Genomic DNA, 14,595 nt, shown 5'->3' with positions numbered 1-14,595 from the left:
TCACTCTGTAGATCAAACTGGCCTCGAACTCACAGAGATCCACCTCTCTCTGCCTCTGAGTGCTGGGATTAAAGGTGTGCACCACCACCACCTTGAATTCTCTAGGCCTTATAATTCATGTTTTCCTCTTTCCAACTGTGGTGACAGATGTTAATTAGCTCGATTACAGTAATGACTTCAGAAGCACCACATTGCACATTGAAAATATACATCATTTTTGTCAATTAAACTTCAACAAGCCTGGAAAAAAAATGAAATAAAACTTCACAGAGAAAATGTAATCTTTTAGGTGCTGGAGAGACAGTTCGAAGTTAAGAATGCTTTCTGCTCATGGCAGAGGACCAGGGTTCCAGTTCCCAGCACTCACATGATGGCTTACAACTGTCTTTAGCTCCAATTCCAGAGGCTTCTATGGGTACTGCATGCAGGCAAAATTCCCATACACATTTAAAAAGTCTAAAAATAATTTAACCTTCCCATAAAAGTAAAGTAATAAAAATGTCTTGCACACTTAGTATTAAATTTTCTTCTAATCATTCTGTTTATACTTGGATCTTTCTTCCCTGAGATTTAATTTAATGTGGTATATGATATGATATGTAAAACTGATCGTCTTCAAAATGAAGAAAAAATTAAAACTGTTTTTACTCTCTCTCAGTCTTTCTGTCTTTCTGTCTTTCTGTCTGTCTGTCTGTCTATCTGTCTCTGTCTCTCCTCTCTCTTGTGTGTGTGTGTGTGTGTGTGTGTGTGTGTGTGTGTGTGTGTGTGTTCATGGGCATGTGTGTACACGGCACATATGTGGAGTCAGTTCTCTCCTTCCATCTTTATGGTTTAGGGGGATGTGTCTCAGGACTTTAGGCATGTGGGGCAAGTGCTAGGTGCTTTTACACAATGATACCAGTTGCAATAAACAATCCTTCTGCCCTGAGCTGAAAGATGCCCAATTTCATACACAAACTCTAGGACTCACCACACACCAAGTCTATTCCTAGTCTTGTTCCATTGACCGACTAGAGCTTTTTTTTTTTTTTAATCAAAATACATGGTTTTTAAAATAGTTAACTTGTGAAAGATAGCATCAAGAGACTGAGAGGAGAAACAAGCCAGGAACAAGGCCCCAAAGACAGCAGATAGACAACACTGCTGTACAAAATCTACCAAGAGCTGGAGACGCGACAGTGAACGAGAACTCTGATGTCAGAGGGTCATCTCACCAAGGAAGATGTAGAGATGGAGGAGAGGAGAATGGGAAGATGCTCCCATTACTTGTCTACACAGATTCAGAGTAACACAGTCATGAGCTTCCACTGCGGGGCTATCAGACTGTCGAAAATGAAGATGCTGATGCCACCACAGGCTGGCCAGGGTCTGGAGCAACCAGAGCTCTGTCACTGCTGGTGAGAGCAAAATGGTGAGATCACTTTGGGGACAGATTTTATTTGCCTGTATGTAAGTTTTGTGGAGCCTCTAGAATTGCTCAAAAAATTACCTTTGATTTTGCTAGAATGCTGGAAGTAAACAAAAGTACAGAGAAAGTAGGAAGACACCAAACTCAAGACATTTACCCAAGGTGAGTACTGTAGTTTGTTCTCACAAGCTTGTGTTTGAATACTTGGTCTCCAGCCTGTGCCCTGTTTAGGAAGTTAGGATGTAGAACCTCACTGGATGAAGTAGGTCCGTGTGCGTGTGCGCGTGCGTGCGTGCGTGCGTGCGTGCGTGTGTGTGTGTGTGTGTGGTATGTGTGTGCGTGTGTGTGTGTGCGTGTGTGTGTGTGTGTGTGTGTGTGTGTGGTGTAAGCGTGTGTGTGCGTGCGTGTGTGTGTGTGTGTGTGTGTGTGTGTGTGTGTGTGTAGGGCACACTGGAGGATTTAGAGTGGGGACTGCATATTGTCTTCTCTCTGCTTCCTGGTCCATGGAGATGCGAGCCAGCTGCTTCCCATGCCTGTCACCACGGCCGCCATGGGGCCTTCCTCCTGTCACACCTCCCCTCACATCGGTCTGTATCTTCTCAAACTGTGAGTCAGAAGGAACCTCTCCTCCAGTCAGCTGCTCCTGTCAGGTTTGTGTTCACAGCCACGAGAAAAGTCGTAGAGACAATGAACGCAGACTTCTCTCCCCGTGTAGACATGGGACAACAGCTTCTCTTTAACTAGAATACCTTCCCTATCTGTCCCTATGTCCATATAAAATATGACAGCTGGACTTGACAGAATAAACATCTAAGGTGAGCTGACTTCACAGAAGTGACTATCATAAATAAGTGTTGTTGTTTTTAAATTGTCTCACTACACTTAGAAGTGGCTTTAACCCTTTTGCTAGGCAGTCTGCTTGGATTTTAGAGAGTTATTTTTCTTTGAGACTTAAGATCATTACCTCTCTCACACTGCTGGTCCCTGTCTCCCTGCCCCAGTGGTGCATCTTGTATGAGTTTTAGATCACCAAGCTCACTTTTTTCAGGACAGTCCCTTGGCTATTTATTCTTAGCTCTGCAGTTAAAGGACTCTGTCAACTCCAGGGTTTTCACAGGATTCTGTGAAGAGTTCCCAGGGAATAAGTAGGCACTTGGGGAAGAGGCTGGAGGGGAAGAGATAACATTCCCCCACAGCAGCTAGACTGTGAAGAGAGATGACACCCTCCTTTGCAGCTTGGATGTCTCCTTACTCACTGTGGTTATCTTTCCGGGCCAAGGACAGTCCGAAGGAGGAGGTGATATAGTGGGAGAGGAGAGGAGGGAAGAGAGAAAGAAAAGAGGGAACCAAAGAGGGGAGAGCCAGGGCCCTGTGAAGCACCAGACTAGACCACTAGCTCGCGGGTCTGCTGGTTCTGGGGAGCCCACACCTCCTGATCAGGTACTTTCTGCTTCGGTGAACGCCCGTTGTCACCTCTTCTGAGTCTTTACTTCCTTCATTTCTGGGTGTCCACTTCTTTCTTTGTCCGCCTCTAGGGAGGATCCCGACTCCTGGGCCGCCACCCCACAGCCCTGACACTCCTGCTACAGTATTCCCATTTCTGATTTCCTTCTTTGTTCCCACCAGTGGCCCCCCCTGCCGAACCTGACCATCTTCTCAAATTTCAGGTGGCAGTGTGCTGCCATCTGTGTGGGAATGAGTGAGCAAGGGTGGGACTGACTGAGTCCCTTGTTCTGAGTTCGGAGTATCGAATGTGGCTTTGAAGCAATCTGAAAATAACCAGTTTCTGTCTCTGTCTAATTTCTCACAACTTGCTATTTTATTCTGTTTTCTGCCAACGTAACCAAATGCCTAAGGTTGGGAAATTTATTTTGTAAATGATTTAGTTGTTTGTTTGTTTTGAGATAACCTGACCTCAAATTCATTGTTCCCCTGCCTTAGCCCAAGTGCTGAGATTATAGGGGTGCACCACTCTGCCCCATGAACAGAATTGTATTTGCTCATATTTTTGGAGACTGGATTCCCACTGGTCCAGCCTTGAACAAGGGCCTCATGGAATCACAACTGTGGCAGTGTATACACAAGAGAGGCAGAGGCAGGAGCCCAGGGAAAGGTCTGAAGCCAGGCTTGCCCTCTCCATGATATTCCACTCTCGTAAGAACTAACCCGAGTCCTAGGAGACCTATACTAATCCCCTCTGATGGCAGCTTTCCAATGACCTAACTACATCCACATCTACAAGGCTGCACCAACTCAATGCCATTGAGGACTGAGCTTCTGGCCCACAAACCTTTGAAATACACACGAATGACACCCAAGCCGGAGTGTAAGTGATTATTGGCACGCTCTCTTTACATACATCTGACCGGCTGCCATTTCACTGTCCTGCAGTCAGAAACGATAAGGGCAGGGACAAGTCACAACCTCTTAGCTGTTCTCACACGTTGAGTGAGATGAAAAGGCTGAGGGTGGGGAGCCATCTGACCTCATCATGTCCTCATGTCCCCCTCATACTTCTGTTTTTCATGGGAACTGCTGACTTCAAGATACAACTCATTTAATGCTTCTCTCTTTTTTAAAATTTTCTCCATTCTCCCTTTTTTCCCCATAGGGTGGATAACTAGAAAGGGGAGGGTGTTTTTAATGATATTCTGTGGCTATTTTGCCACCCTTATCCAGAATTTAATGTCATCTGTTTTTACTACAGGGTCTCATTGCATATTTACTTGCTTTCTCCCCCTCTCTTTCCATCTCTCTCTCTCTCTCTCTCTCTCTCTCTCTCTCTCTCTCTCTCGTGTGCGCGCGCGCGTATGTGTGTGTGCGTGCGGTGCGTGAAGGCCAGCGTTCGACACTGAATGTCTCCATCAACTGTTCTCCACCTTATTCTTGGTTCTGGTGATCTGAACTAACATCCTTATGATTTGACTATGAGCATTTTACCTAGGAAGTTATTTCTCCGACCCTGACATAAGGACATTAAAATCAGATTTTATTGGTGTTGGTGACTATTATTTCTGGGGAATGGGAACATGGATATTTATTTTATAAATCACACACATTATAAGATATTGTTAATCCCACTGGGTGAGAATAAGACCTCCCACAATTTTTGAGTCAAATTTGAAGCAAGCTTCATTAAATATTGGCCAGGATGATGGATACCAGGTCCATACCTGGGATTCCCAGAGAATGGCCACAAATTAGTTAGTCAGGTGCTTATAAAGGCAAAACCCACAAGGCTATATACTTCCAGCCTTCATCCAATCAGGGGCAAGCATACATCCTGACATACTTCCTGCCTATGTACCTCTCTCCTATGTGTGATCAAGCACATCCTGTGTAGTTGGAGCAACCAACCTTGTTTATAAAAGTGAAAACATGGATTTTTAGCTTACATGAAGAGCCCCTAGCATTCCAGGAAGTTATCTGTCTTTGGGCAAGTAGGGCTTACAGGGTAGAAACGTTTTTGTTTTACAGATCTCTTAAACACAGTAATTCAAATTTAAAACACAACTTTAGCCATCACAATATTGCAACATGTTTGTTTGGGGCCAGATAGATGGCTCAATGGTAGCCAAGTCTGAGGACTGATTTTGACCCCTGGGTTCCACATTGTGGGAGGAGACCAGCTTCCCAAAGTTGTCCTCTGACCTCTACACCCATGCATTACCATGCCAACCCTGCATTCGTGTGGACCTGTACACGCACGCACGCACGCACACACACACACACAAATAAATAAATAAATGTAATTTTAAAATCAAAATGGATGTTTCAAGGTACTAGGATTGGGAGTGATGTCTTCTAAAAGCACCCAGAATAAACAAGACAGCAATAATGAGCAGGCGCTCCTAGGCCTGGGCCAGCTCCACGATTCAGGTGCCGTGAGAAGATGGACCCACGGTCATGGTCCACAATCACGGTTAAATGTCTGTAAAATGTTACTTTCTCTTCTGCCAGCTTGTCCTGCTTGCATTTGCTGTGTCTTGTCCTTCCAAGTGCAGACAAGTCACTAGCATGAGCTGTATGGCTCGTCTTTGCACGGCATTGTCTAGTCCCTGTTTCCACAGAAACAGGACAGCAGTTAATTGCACTCAGAATCTCCACAATTACAGTTTGTGTTTTGTGGCTCCAGTGTGCTTGGACTCTTGTTCTCTCCGGAACAATGGATATGCTCTACAACACCAGCTCTACATTTCGTTTGTTTTGTGAGCCAATGAGTTTACTGGGCTTATTCATGGGAGCATGCATGAGGGGTTACCTACAGGAGCATGGGTGAGAGGTAACTCACAGGAGCTTGAGTGTGTGGTTTGAATGAAAATGCCCCCCACAGACTCATAGGGAATGGTGTTACTGGAGGTGTGGCCTTGGAGTCGGTGTGGCCTTGTTGGAGGAAGTGTGTCAGTGTGGATGGGATTTGAGGTTTCAGAAGCTCAGGCCAGGTCCAGGGTCACTCTCTATACCTGCTGCCTGCTGATCCAGATGCAGAACTCTTAAATACTTCTCCAGCACCATGTCTGCCTGTGGGCCGCCATGCTTCCCACCATGACGATAATGGACTAAACTTCTGAACTGTAAACCAGCCCCAATTAAATATTTTCTTTTATAAGAGAGACCATGGTCATGGTGTCTCTTCACAGCAATAGAATCCTAACTAACACAGTGGATACAGGATGAAAACCTATGGGAGTATGGATAAGGAATTACAGAGACATGGGTGAGAGGTAACCCACAAGGGCATGGGTGAGGGGTCACAGGGGCGTGGGTGAGGGGCCACAGGGGCGTGGGTGAGGGGTCACAGGGGCGTGGGTGAGGGGTCACAGGGAGTTGGTGAGGGGTCACAGGGAGTGGGTGAGGGGTCACAAGGGCATGGGTGAGGGGTAACCCACAAGGGCATGGGTGAGGGGTCACAGGGGCATGGGTGAGGGGTCACAGGGGTATGGGTGAGGGGTCACAAAGGGTGTGGGTGAGGGGTCACAGGGGCATGAGTAAGGGGTCACAGGGGCATGGGTGAGGGATCACAGGGGGCGTGGGTGAGAGGTCACAGGGGGCGTGGGTGAGAGGTCACAGGGGCGTGGGTGAGGGGTCACAAGGGTGTGGGTGAGGGGTCACAGGGGCATGAGTAAGGGGTCACAGGGGCATGGGTGAGGGGTCACAGGGGCGTGGACTTCCCTCTCTGGCCACTGAAAGCTATGATGAACATCTCACATCTTGTTTGTGCGCTGAGTTCAAGGACGACCCCTGACAGTAGTAAGTGTCAGCTGAGCTCAGTTCCTCCTTCTCGGGCTCAGTTCCCCTTTTCCCAGCACAGCAGTCAGAGCGCTTCCCTTTTTCATCTGTGTAGAGCCTCTAGCAGATTTTGCTCTGAAGAGACATTAGGCAGTATTTATGAGAGCTCCCATCACTTTTTTAATTCTTTTACCCGGATAACCTGGTTCTCTCTGGTCCCGTCTGTGAAGTGGGAAATACTACCATATCTGTTTCACAGGGGGAGGAACTAGAGAGAAGAGGTTCTGTGTCCCGAGTCACACAGACAGGAAGTTATGAAATCAGGATTTGAACCCAGGTCTCCAGGTTTCTAGAGCCCTTAACTTCAGGGTGCTCTGGTGACCTGAGAGTGAGGACACATGGCACCAAGGTCCTGTGACAAGGTTTCAGGCACATGCACACATATTGCAGAGTAACAACGGACCAGCAAAACACACAGTAAGATTGCCACTGTCATTTCAGAACAGTCAGAAGAGAAAAAAAAAAAAACTACAGCCAGGACCCTGTGACCACACTTGCTGATGCTACACACTTAGAGTCTGCTGTTGGTGGGGACCTGGGCAACTGGGAAACGCACCCTGGTTCAGAGGATGCCAGGCAGCCGGATTGTAACCTTTTTGGGCCCAAATGCAGGAACCAGAAATGATCCTTGAGGCCCAGGATGGGGAGGGGGTGGTATGAGAATAACTATGAGAAGAAAGATGATTCAGGGACATTAGAGAAATTCAGAATCAAAATTATTTTCATGCTATTATTTCATCTCCATGGCTGTTTCCGCGGAGCTACACAGAAACTGTGCCAGGGAACCAGTTTTCTGATGCACCCCTCAACCCTGGAGGTGCCGTCTGAAAAGGCTGTCTCTGCAGTGGGGTACTCATGTTGCTGATAGGGCTGTTATTCTTGAATGTCATCTACAGCATTGTTGCGGGGTGTTTCCTGGTCACCTAGCTACTGAGCCAAGTTACAGTGGTATCAGATAGCTTCACAATCTACTCGCTAACTTTTCTAGATAAACCCATATAAACCAACCTTTTCATTTCATTTATTTATTTAGATTCTGAGTCTGAGTCTCACTATGTATCCCAGGCTGGCCTGGAACTCACAGCCATCTGCCTGCCTCTGACTCACAAGTGCTGGGATTAAAGATGGCTGCTGCCACACCTTGGGTTTTGTTTTTCTTTTCATTTTTTTTTTAATCTTTAGTTTAAAAAAAAAAAAGCATTTCAAGTGCAGCTGATCTTCAGTATGATCCTGGCTCATTTCTTTATCTTAATGCAGAAGAATCAGAAGTTCAAGCTCATGCTCAATTAGAAAGAGTTTGAGGCCAGATCTGGATACTTGAGACTCTGTAGATAATAGATAGATAGATAGATAGATAGATAGATAGATAGATAGATAGATAGATAGATAGATGATAGATAGATAGATAGATAGATAGATAGATGATAGATAGATAGATAAGGTTGAAGGTAATGCTGTCCACTGTTTTATGACTTTCTCCCATTTCTTGTTAAAAACGGCAACTAGCGATGCTCTCTTGGACAGAAGGCTGCAAGGGCAGAGCGAACCATCGGATGCCATAAGCTTTAAGTTACTCTTAGGGACACAATTTTGCAGACAATTTTGAGAGAAGAAACTTTAAGTTGAAAATACCAAACGGAAGAAAGGACGTGAAGAACTCTGAAAGCAGAGAGAAAGTCAATGCTGTTCCCACCTGGCACTGCCCCAGAGCTGATTGCAAGGTTACTGAGTGACTCAGTCTACTCTACCAGCAGCCGCCTCCACTGGCCCCAGGGAACAGGTAAAAGCGGTGGAAGGAGGAGATGGGAAGGTGAAGTAGAGAAGGGTAAAGGCACGAGGCGGGGGAGGGGCGAAGCCTTGCCATCATCAGCACTGAGAGGTTTGGAACATAGGGTCTGGATCTTTGAGCTGATTGCCTCGTTCCACCCGGAAGGCAGATTCTCTGTGTGGAGAAGTGGGTGTTAGAAAAGCTGTTCCAAGAACAGTTGTTGCCAGGCTGGTGAAAGGTGTTCCCACGGACCAGATGCAAAATCAGATGGTGAATTTAATTGGTTACCCAAAACCTGCAAAGGTGTGGTGGGTGACGTGGTGGGTGATGTGGAAATCCTGGCTCCTCTTATGGGCTTGTCTTCTGTGGGACAGATGGCCTTTGGCACTTTTCCTGGAGAGCCTGATGAGGAGATTAATCCCAGGAAGAGCTTGAGCTGATCAACCTGGCCTGTGCACTAGGCAGGAGTCTGTGGCTGCATACAAAGCGGCTCCTGGAGCCTGGGAGGGTGGGAATTGGCAGGGCTCAAACCACGACCAACAGCAGAATCAAAGAAGAAGAGACACTTCTGAAGGGAGGTGTACTGGCGAGAACTTCAATAACAATTTTTTAAAGAACCTTATTTTTTTCACATATCAAAAGAAGAAACTCCCTGCAGGGAATCAGGCCTACCTGCAAAAATTTATCCTGAAAGTTTTGTAAAATCCAAACTTCAGAACATCATATATACTTCATGCTAGCAAGCAGTGAGAAGCTGACCCTGCATCTTTTGCTAGGTCGCTTGCTAGGCCACTCAACATGTTCTATGTGTGCAGTGCCTGCAGATCTCATGGCGTGCTGAGCTCCGGAGTCACCACACAGAAGGTCTCTGTCCTTCTGACGCTGGCCACCTCATGGGCAGATGGGCAACCCACAGTGGTTTTTCAGGTAGAGTTAATGCTGCAAAGAACCATGAGCATGAGAAGGGAGAGTGGACAGGGAGCTGTCTGAAGGAAACACATTTTCTATGTGAGTGAGTGAAAAGGTTACTGAATTAGCAATCCTCAGAAAGATGAGAACGCTGGTCACCTGTGGCTGTTGATCTGGTCACCGGTGGCTGTTGATTTGATCAGTCAGGTGTAAGTGATATAAAAGAAGCAAAATCAGTCTGCTGATACAATTCCCTTTAACGAGGTTGTTACAGGGAACTGGTCTCATGGCCACGAACGGGCCTCAAAGTGGGAGGGAGAGCTAGCCAGAAGCAGTACAATATATGATGATGGAAGCAAGGAGGGGCCTGAAGGGAGGGAGAAGCTCCCCTTTAAGTCTGGAGAGGAGCTTCATCAAGAGAAAGAATAAGAGAGCCCCCGTGAAAGGGCTGTGGAAGGAGGGTCATTAGAGCCTCTTCAGAGAGCCCCCCTAAACCAAAATCCCCTGAATAAAGGGAATACCTGACTTTTAGGAGCTTTTAGAGTTTGCAGGAAGTGTAATGTCACATGATTTAGTTCTTCATAGTAAACCTGGCCAAGAGCATGGAAGAGCAAGGTCCCATGGTTGAGGGCTGTCCAATCACAGCACAGACACCTTAATTCTGTCCAAGAGAATTGCAATGAGGTGTAGCCTGATTCAAACTGTGGGATCTGGCCTAAGGGTGCAGGCCTTCCCCACCCTAGCAGTAACGGGATCTCTGTAGACCTCTCAAGACCAGGGTTAGTGAGCGTGTGGGCTATCTGGACAATGATGACCAAGCTGGAACCTTTAGAGCCTCCCACACACCTCCAACTGTTCAGCTGAGTAACAATTTAATAATAAATGCCAAATGTTTCTCAGAGTTCTGGGATTTGCCCTATCTGGTCATCTGACTCAAGTTTGTAGCAAATTGATCAGAAGTGTAGGGCCCAACCAAGGGTTTACAGGGCAATCCTCTGGGACTCTGCTCCTGGAACCTATGGAATATGTCTTTAGGTGGGTGGTGTTGAATAAATTGAACTGTAAGATACCCAGTTGAAATTGTGGGTTGGCTTGGTATGGGACACTGTTCCCAAGATGAACACATGTTGAGTGTTAAGTAAACAATTTACTTGTTTTTCTACTGCAGTTTGTGTGTGTATGTGCTGAGTCTGTGTTTGTGTATTTTGTGTGTATTTGTGTGTTGTACGTATGCAGTGCACTGTGAGTAATCCTTTTGTGTCTTTGTGTATCTGTTTGTGTGTATAGTGTATATGATATATTTATACTTTGTGTGTGTCTGTGCATGTGCTTGTATATATGTGATGTGTATTGCACATATATTATGTTAATGTGTGTATGTATTGTGCATGTTGTATGTGTGTTGTGTGCATGTGTTGTGTCTTGTGTGTGTGTGTGTGTGTGTGTGTGTGTGTGTACTGTTAATCTACCTGTGTTGGAGCTGCTTCTAGTTTGAGGAGTCTCAGTGAAGCTGTATGAGCATTCTTACGTGGATCTTACGGACTTGCTGCATCATTTCTTAGTTAAGTGGCTGGGATGTGCAAACACACCCGCTGAGTCACAGGAAACTGCCCAAGGCTCCAAAGGGCTTGCACCAACTCCGGTCAGGAACTGCAGAGCAGGAGGGCCCGTACTTCCTGTCCTTGCCTCCATCTCTGGCCCCTCAGTGCCTTCAGTCTTTTGTTGAGATTTGAGTGCCACCACACTAAGGTCTGGGTTGTCCCAATGGCCAGTTGAGCTGAGCATGTCTTGTATCTTACAGAGTTTTCTATTCTTTTTACAGACCATATCTAATATGCTGTCAAATATTTGGCTCACTAATCCTATAAAAATTATTCTTGGGTTTTGACTAGTGTTTGCCTACTTTAAATTGAATTATATTTTAGTTATTACAAGTTTTGGAACTACAGGCTGGATCAAAGCCCATTACCAGGCTTACAGGGCAAGCATTCCTTCCCAGCTACAGCTGTCTTTGCTCTTGTTTATTTTGCCTTTTAATGAACAGAAATTCAGTAAGAGATGAGAAAGGGATGGTGGTGTTCGTGACTTTGTGACTTTTTAGTCCTTTAAATAAGCCCATTTGTCACTTGTAATAAAACGAGTAGAGTTCTTCCTCTCTTTTCTTGCTCTCTTTTTTTTTGGGGGGGGGGGGGGGTTGAGACAGAGTTTCTCTGTAGCTTTGGAGCCTGTCCTGGACTAGCTCTGTAGACCAGGCTGGCCTCGAACTCACAGAGATCTACCTGCCTCTGCCTCCCGAGTGCTGGGATTACAGGCGTGTGCCATCAGCGCCTGGCCCTCTCTTTTCTATATTAGGCTAAATATTTAATGAGTAGAAAGTGATTAGTGTGAATATTTTTATATGCATTCTTGTGTGTGTGTGTGTGTGTGTGTGTGTGTGTGTGTGTGTGTGTGTGTGAAATGAACTACACATGGCCCATGCATGTATTTCAGCTAACTATGAAATACTAATGGCTACGATTCCTATACCATCCAGAGTCTTTATCTCTACTATCCCTAATGTTTGCAACAATTTGCAAACTATGTGTCCCTGTTCCCAAGGTTTGAGGAAGACTCAGATGGGAAGAGTCTATTGAGAGACACAAGGCAGAGAGAGGGTCAACCTTCAACCATTCTGGGGGGCCATTAGCAGTAGTGATTTGGATCTGTACCTGTGTGAGCTCCCTGGTGCTGTATGGTAAATGCCTCCAGACTCCACACCAAAGACCTCAAAGGGGTAGCCATTAGTGCCCGCACAGTGCATGCCATTTCTTCAGCACATATGGGATTTTGGTGACAGAAAGCTCTTGGTGTGAGCCTTCCACCTGCTCAAACTGTTTACTGGAGGCTTCATGCTCTGCAGGGTCTTATGAAAACGCCTCTGTGTGTGGCTTTGGTCACAGCCTTGGGAGTGTGACGAGCCACAAGAAAGGGGAACAGATCCACCCAGCAGGTGGTGGAGGGTACGACAGCCCAATGGGGACCAGAGGCCACACACTTTCCTCTTCCTCAACAGGGGGGTCAAGAAGTCATGCTCATCCTGTGACAATGCCCAGTAACTGCTTGGGAACAAATGAACAAATGGAGAATGAATGAATGAATGAATGAATGAATGAAGTTCTGGTAATATGTTTTTCGTTGATGACTCCTCTCCTGGGAACTCTGTTCTCTGACTGGCCTGCTGATGTCAGATTGAATTTTTTCCCCGCTTTGAAAACTCCTGGATCTACATTGTGTTTCTGGTATTTTTCTGATAAACTGTTCTGCTAGGGAGAGCATTAGGCCCAGCCAAAATTTCCTGGTATAAGGATATTGGAATTAGTTGGCCAGAAGACCCAGCCTAAGGCTCCTCTGCGATGGGCACTGGCTTGGGACAAGAGTGTGGTGATATTTTATTTGTATGTTAATAAATAAAGTTTACCTGGAGATCAGAGGTCATAGCCAGCCATAAACAGAAGTGAGGCGGTAGCAGCACACACCCTTAATCTGATCACATGGCAGGTAGAGTCTGTGTGTGGTCAAGGATACAGCCAAGTGTGGTGACATACACCTTTAATCCCAGTACCAACCATAGAGACCTGGAGTCTGTATAGACAGGCAGTGACAAGGAAGTGATGTAGCTGGGCTTAGAGCCAATGAGAAGGCAGAACAGGAAGGCAATAAAGGCACAGGTTAGACAGGAAGAGGCTCTCTTGGGAAGCGATGGTGGTGTGGTGAGCTAAGTTTAGTTTGGTGGCTATCACTATTGCTCTGATCTCTACGGCTTACACCCCTGTATTTGGCTCTGTGTTTCTTATTTAATAAGACTGTTTAGAAATTCATCTACACAAGAGTTAGGGAAGCTCTTCAGAGGCCAGGACACCCACAAGGGAGTGGAGGCTGAGATTCATCCCTTCTCTGTCCCTGAGCAGACATGTGGTAAGCAAACTCTTACCCAAGGTTTGCAAGTTTTTAGCCTTGGTGGATGAATAGTGCACACACACACACACACACACACACACACACACACACACACACACACCACATGCATACAACACACATACAACATGCACAATACATACACACAATACACACATATACATAATATATATGCAATACACATACACATATATACAAGCACATGCACAGACACACACACAAAGTATAACACATACTAAGTTTTAACCCCTCAGCTTTAAGAATGAACTGGAAGAATGATGGTGACTGGCATTTGTTGAACAGTGTCTCAGTTAGGGCTGTGTTTCTGTGAAGAGACGCCATGACCACAGCAACTCTGATACAGGAAAACATTTAATTGGGGCTGGCTTATAGGTTCAGAGGTTTAGTCCATTATTGTTAAGGTGGGAAGCATGGCTGCATGCAGGCAGACATGGTGCTGGAGAGGCAGCTGAGAGTCCTCCATCTTGATCCACAGGCAGCAGAAGGAACTATGTACCACACTGAGTGTAGCTTGAGCATATCCTCTATGAGACCTCAAAACCTGTCCCCACAGTGACACACGTTCTCCAACAAGGTCATACCTCCTAATAATGCCACTCCCTATGGGCCAAGCATTCAAACACACAAGTCTATGGGGGTCATACCTATTCACACCACCACAGATGGTGAAGTGTAACACAGTGTCAACCTTCTACATGAATTCTCTTTTTTAACCTTTGGAGACTCCAAAGAGACCCAACTGGGGCCACAGGCCTGGGGCCTCAAATGAGCTCTCTCTACCTTAAAGGACTCCTGTGCTCTCTATTGTATCTCCAGCTTCAAATGAGCTTCAGATATCCTTGTTTTGGCTCTGGAGAGTGAGGTATTTTCGACTCTAACAGCCTTCCTTGACTTCCCATGCAGATATCTTCATAACTCTCAAAAGCTTTAATAAAGATGAGTGACCTAGGTTGGGGACACAGCTCATTGTACAGAATGTTTGCTGTACATGCACGTGAACTTGAGTTCAAACCCTGTGCAAAAAACATCCAGGCATGACCACACATGCTTGTAATTCCAGTGCCAGGGATATGGAGAAGGAGACAGGTGGACACCAGGAGTGCAAAGACTGCTTGGCAAAGTGCCAGGTCAAAAAGAGACCCTGCTTCAAACAAAAGGGCAAAAGGCATTTGAAGATGACATTGGAGGTTGTACTCTGCATGCATGTGCACACATGTACACACATGTACCTGCACACAAATGTACA

The sequence above is a fragment of the Peromyscus maniculatus genome, chromosome 5, assembly GCF_049852395.1.
Source record: "Peromyscus maniculatus bairdii isolate BWxNUB_F1_BW_parent chromosome 5, HU_Pman_BW_mat_3.1, whole genome shotgun sequence".
Classification (NCBI taxonomy): domain Eukaryota; kingdom Metazoa; phylum Chordata; class Mammalia; order Rodentia; family Cricetidae; genus Peromyscus; species Peromyscus maniculatus.
This window is presented reverse-complemented; position numbering follows the sequence as displayed.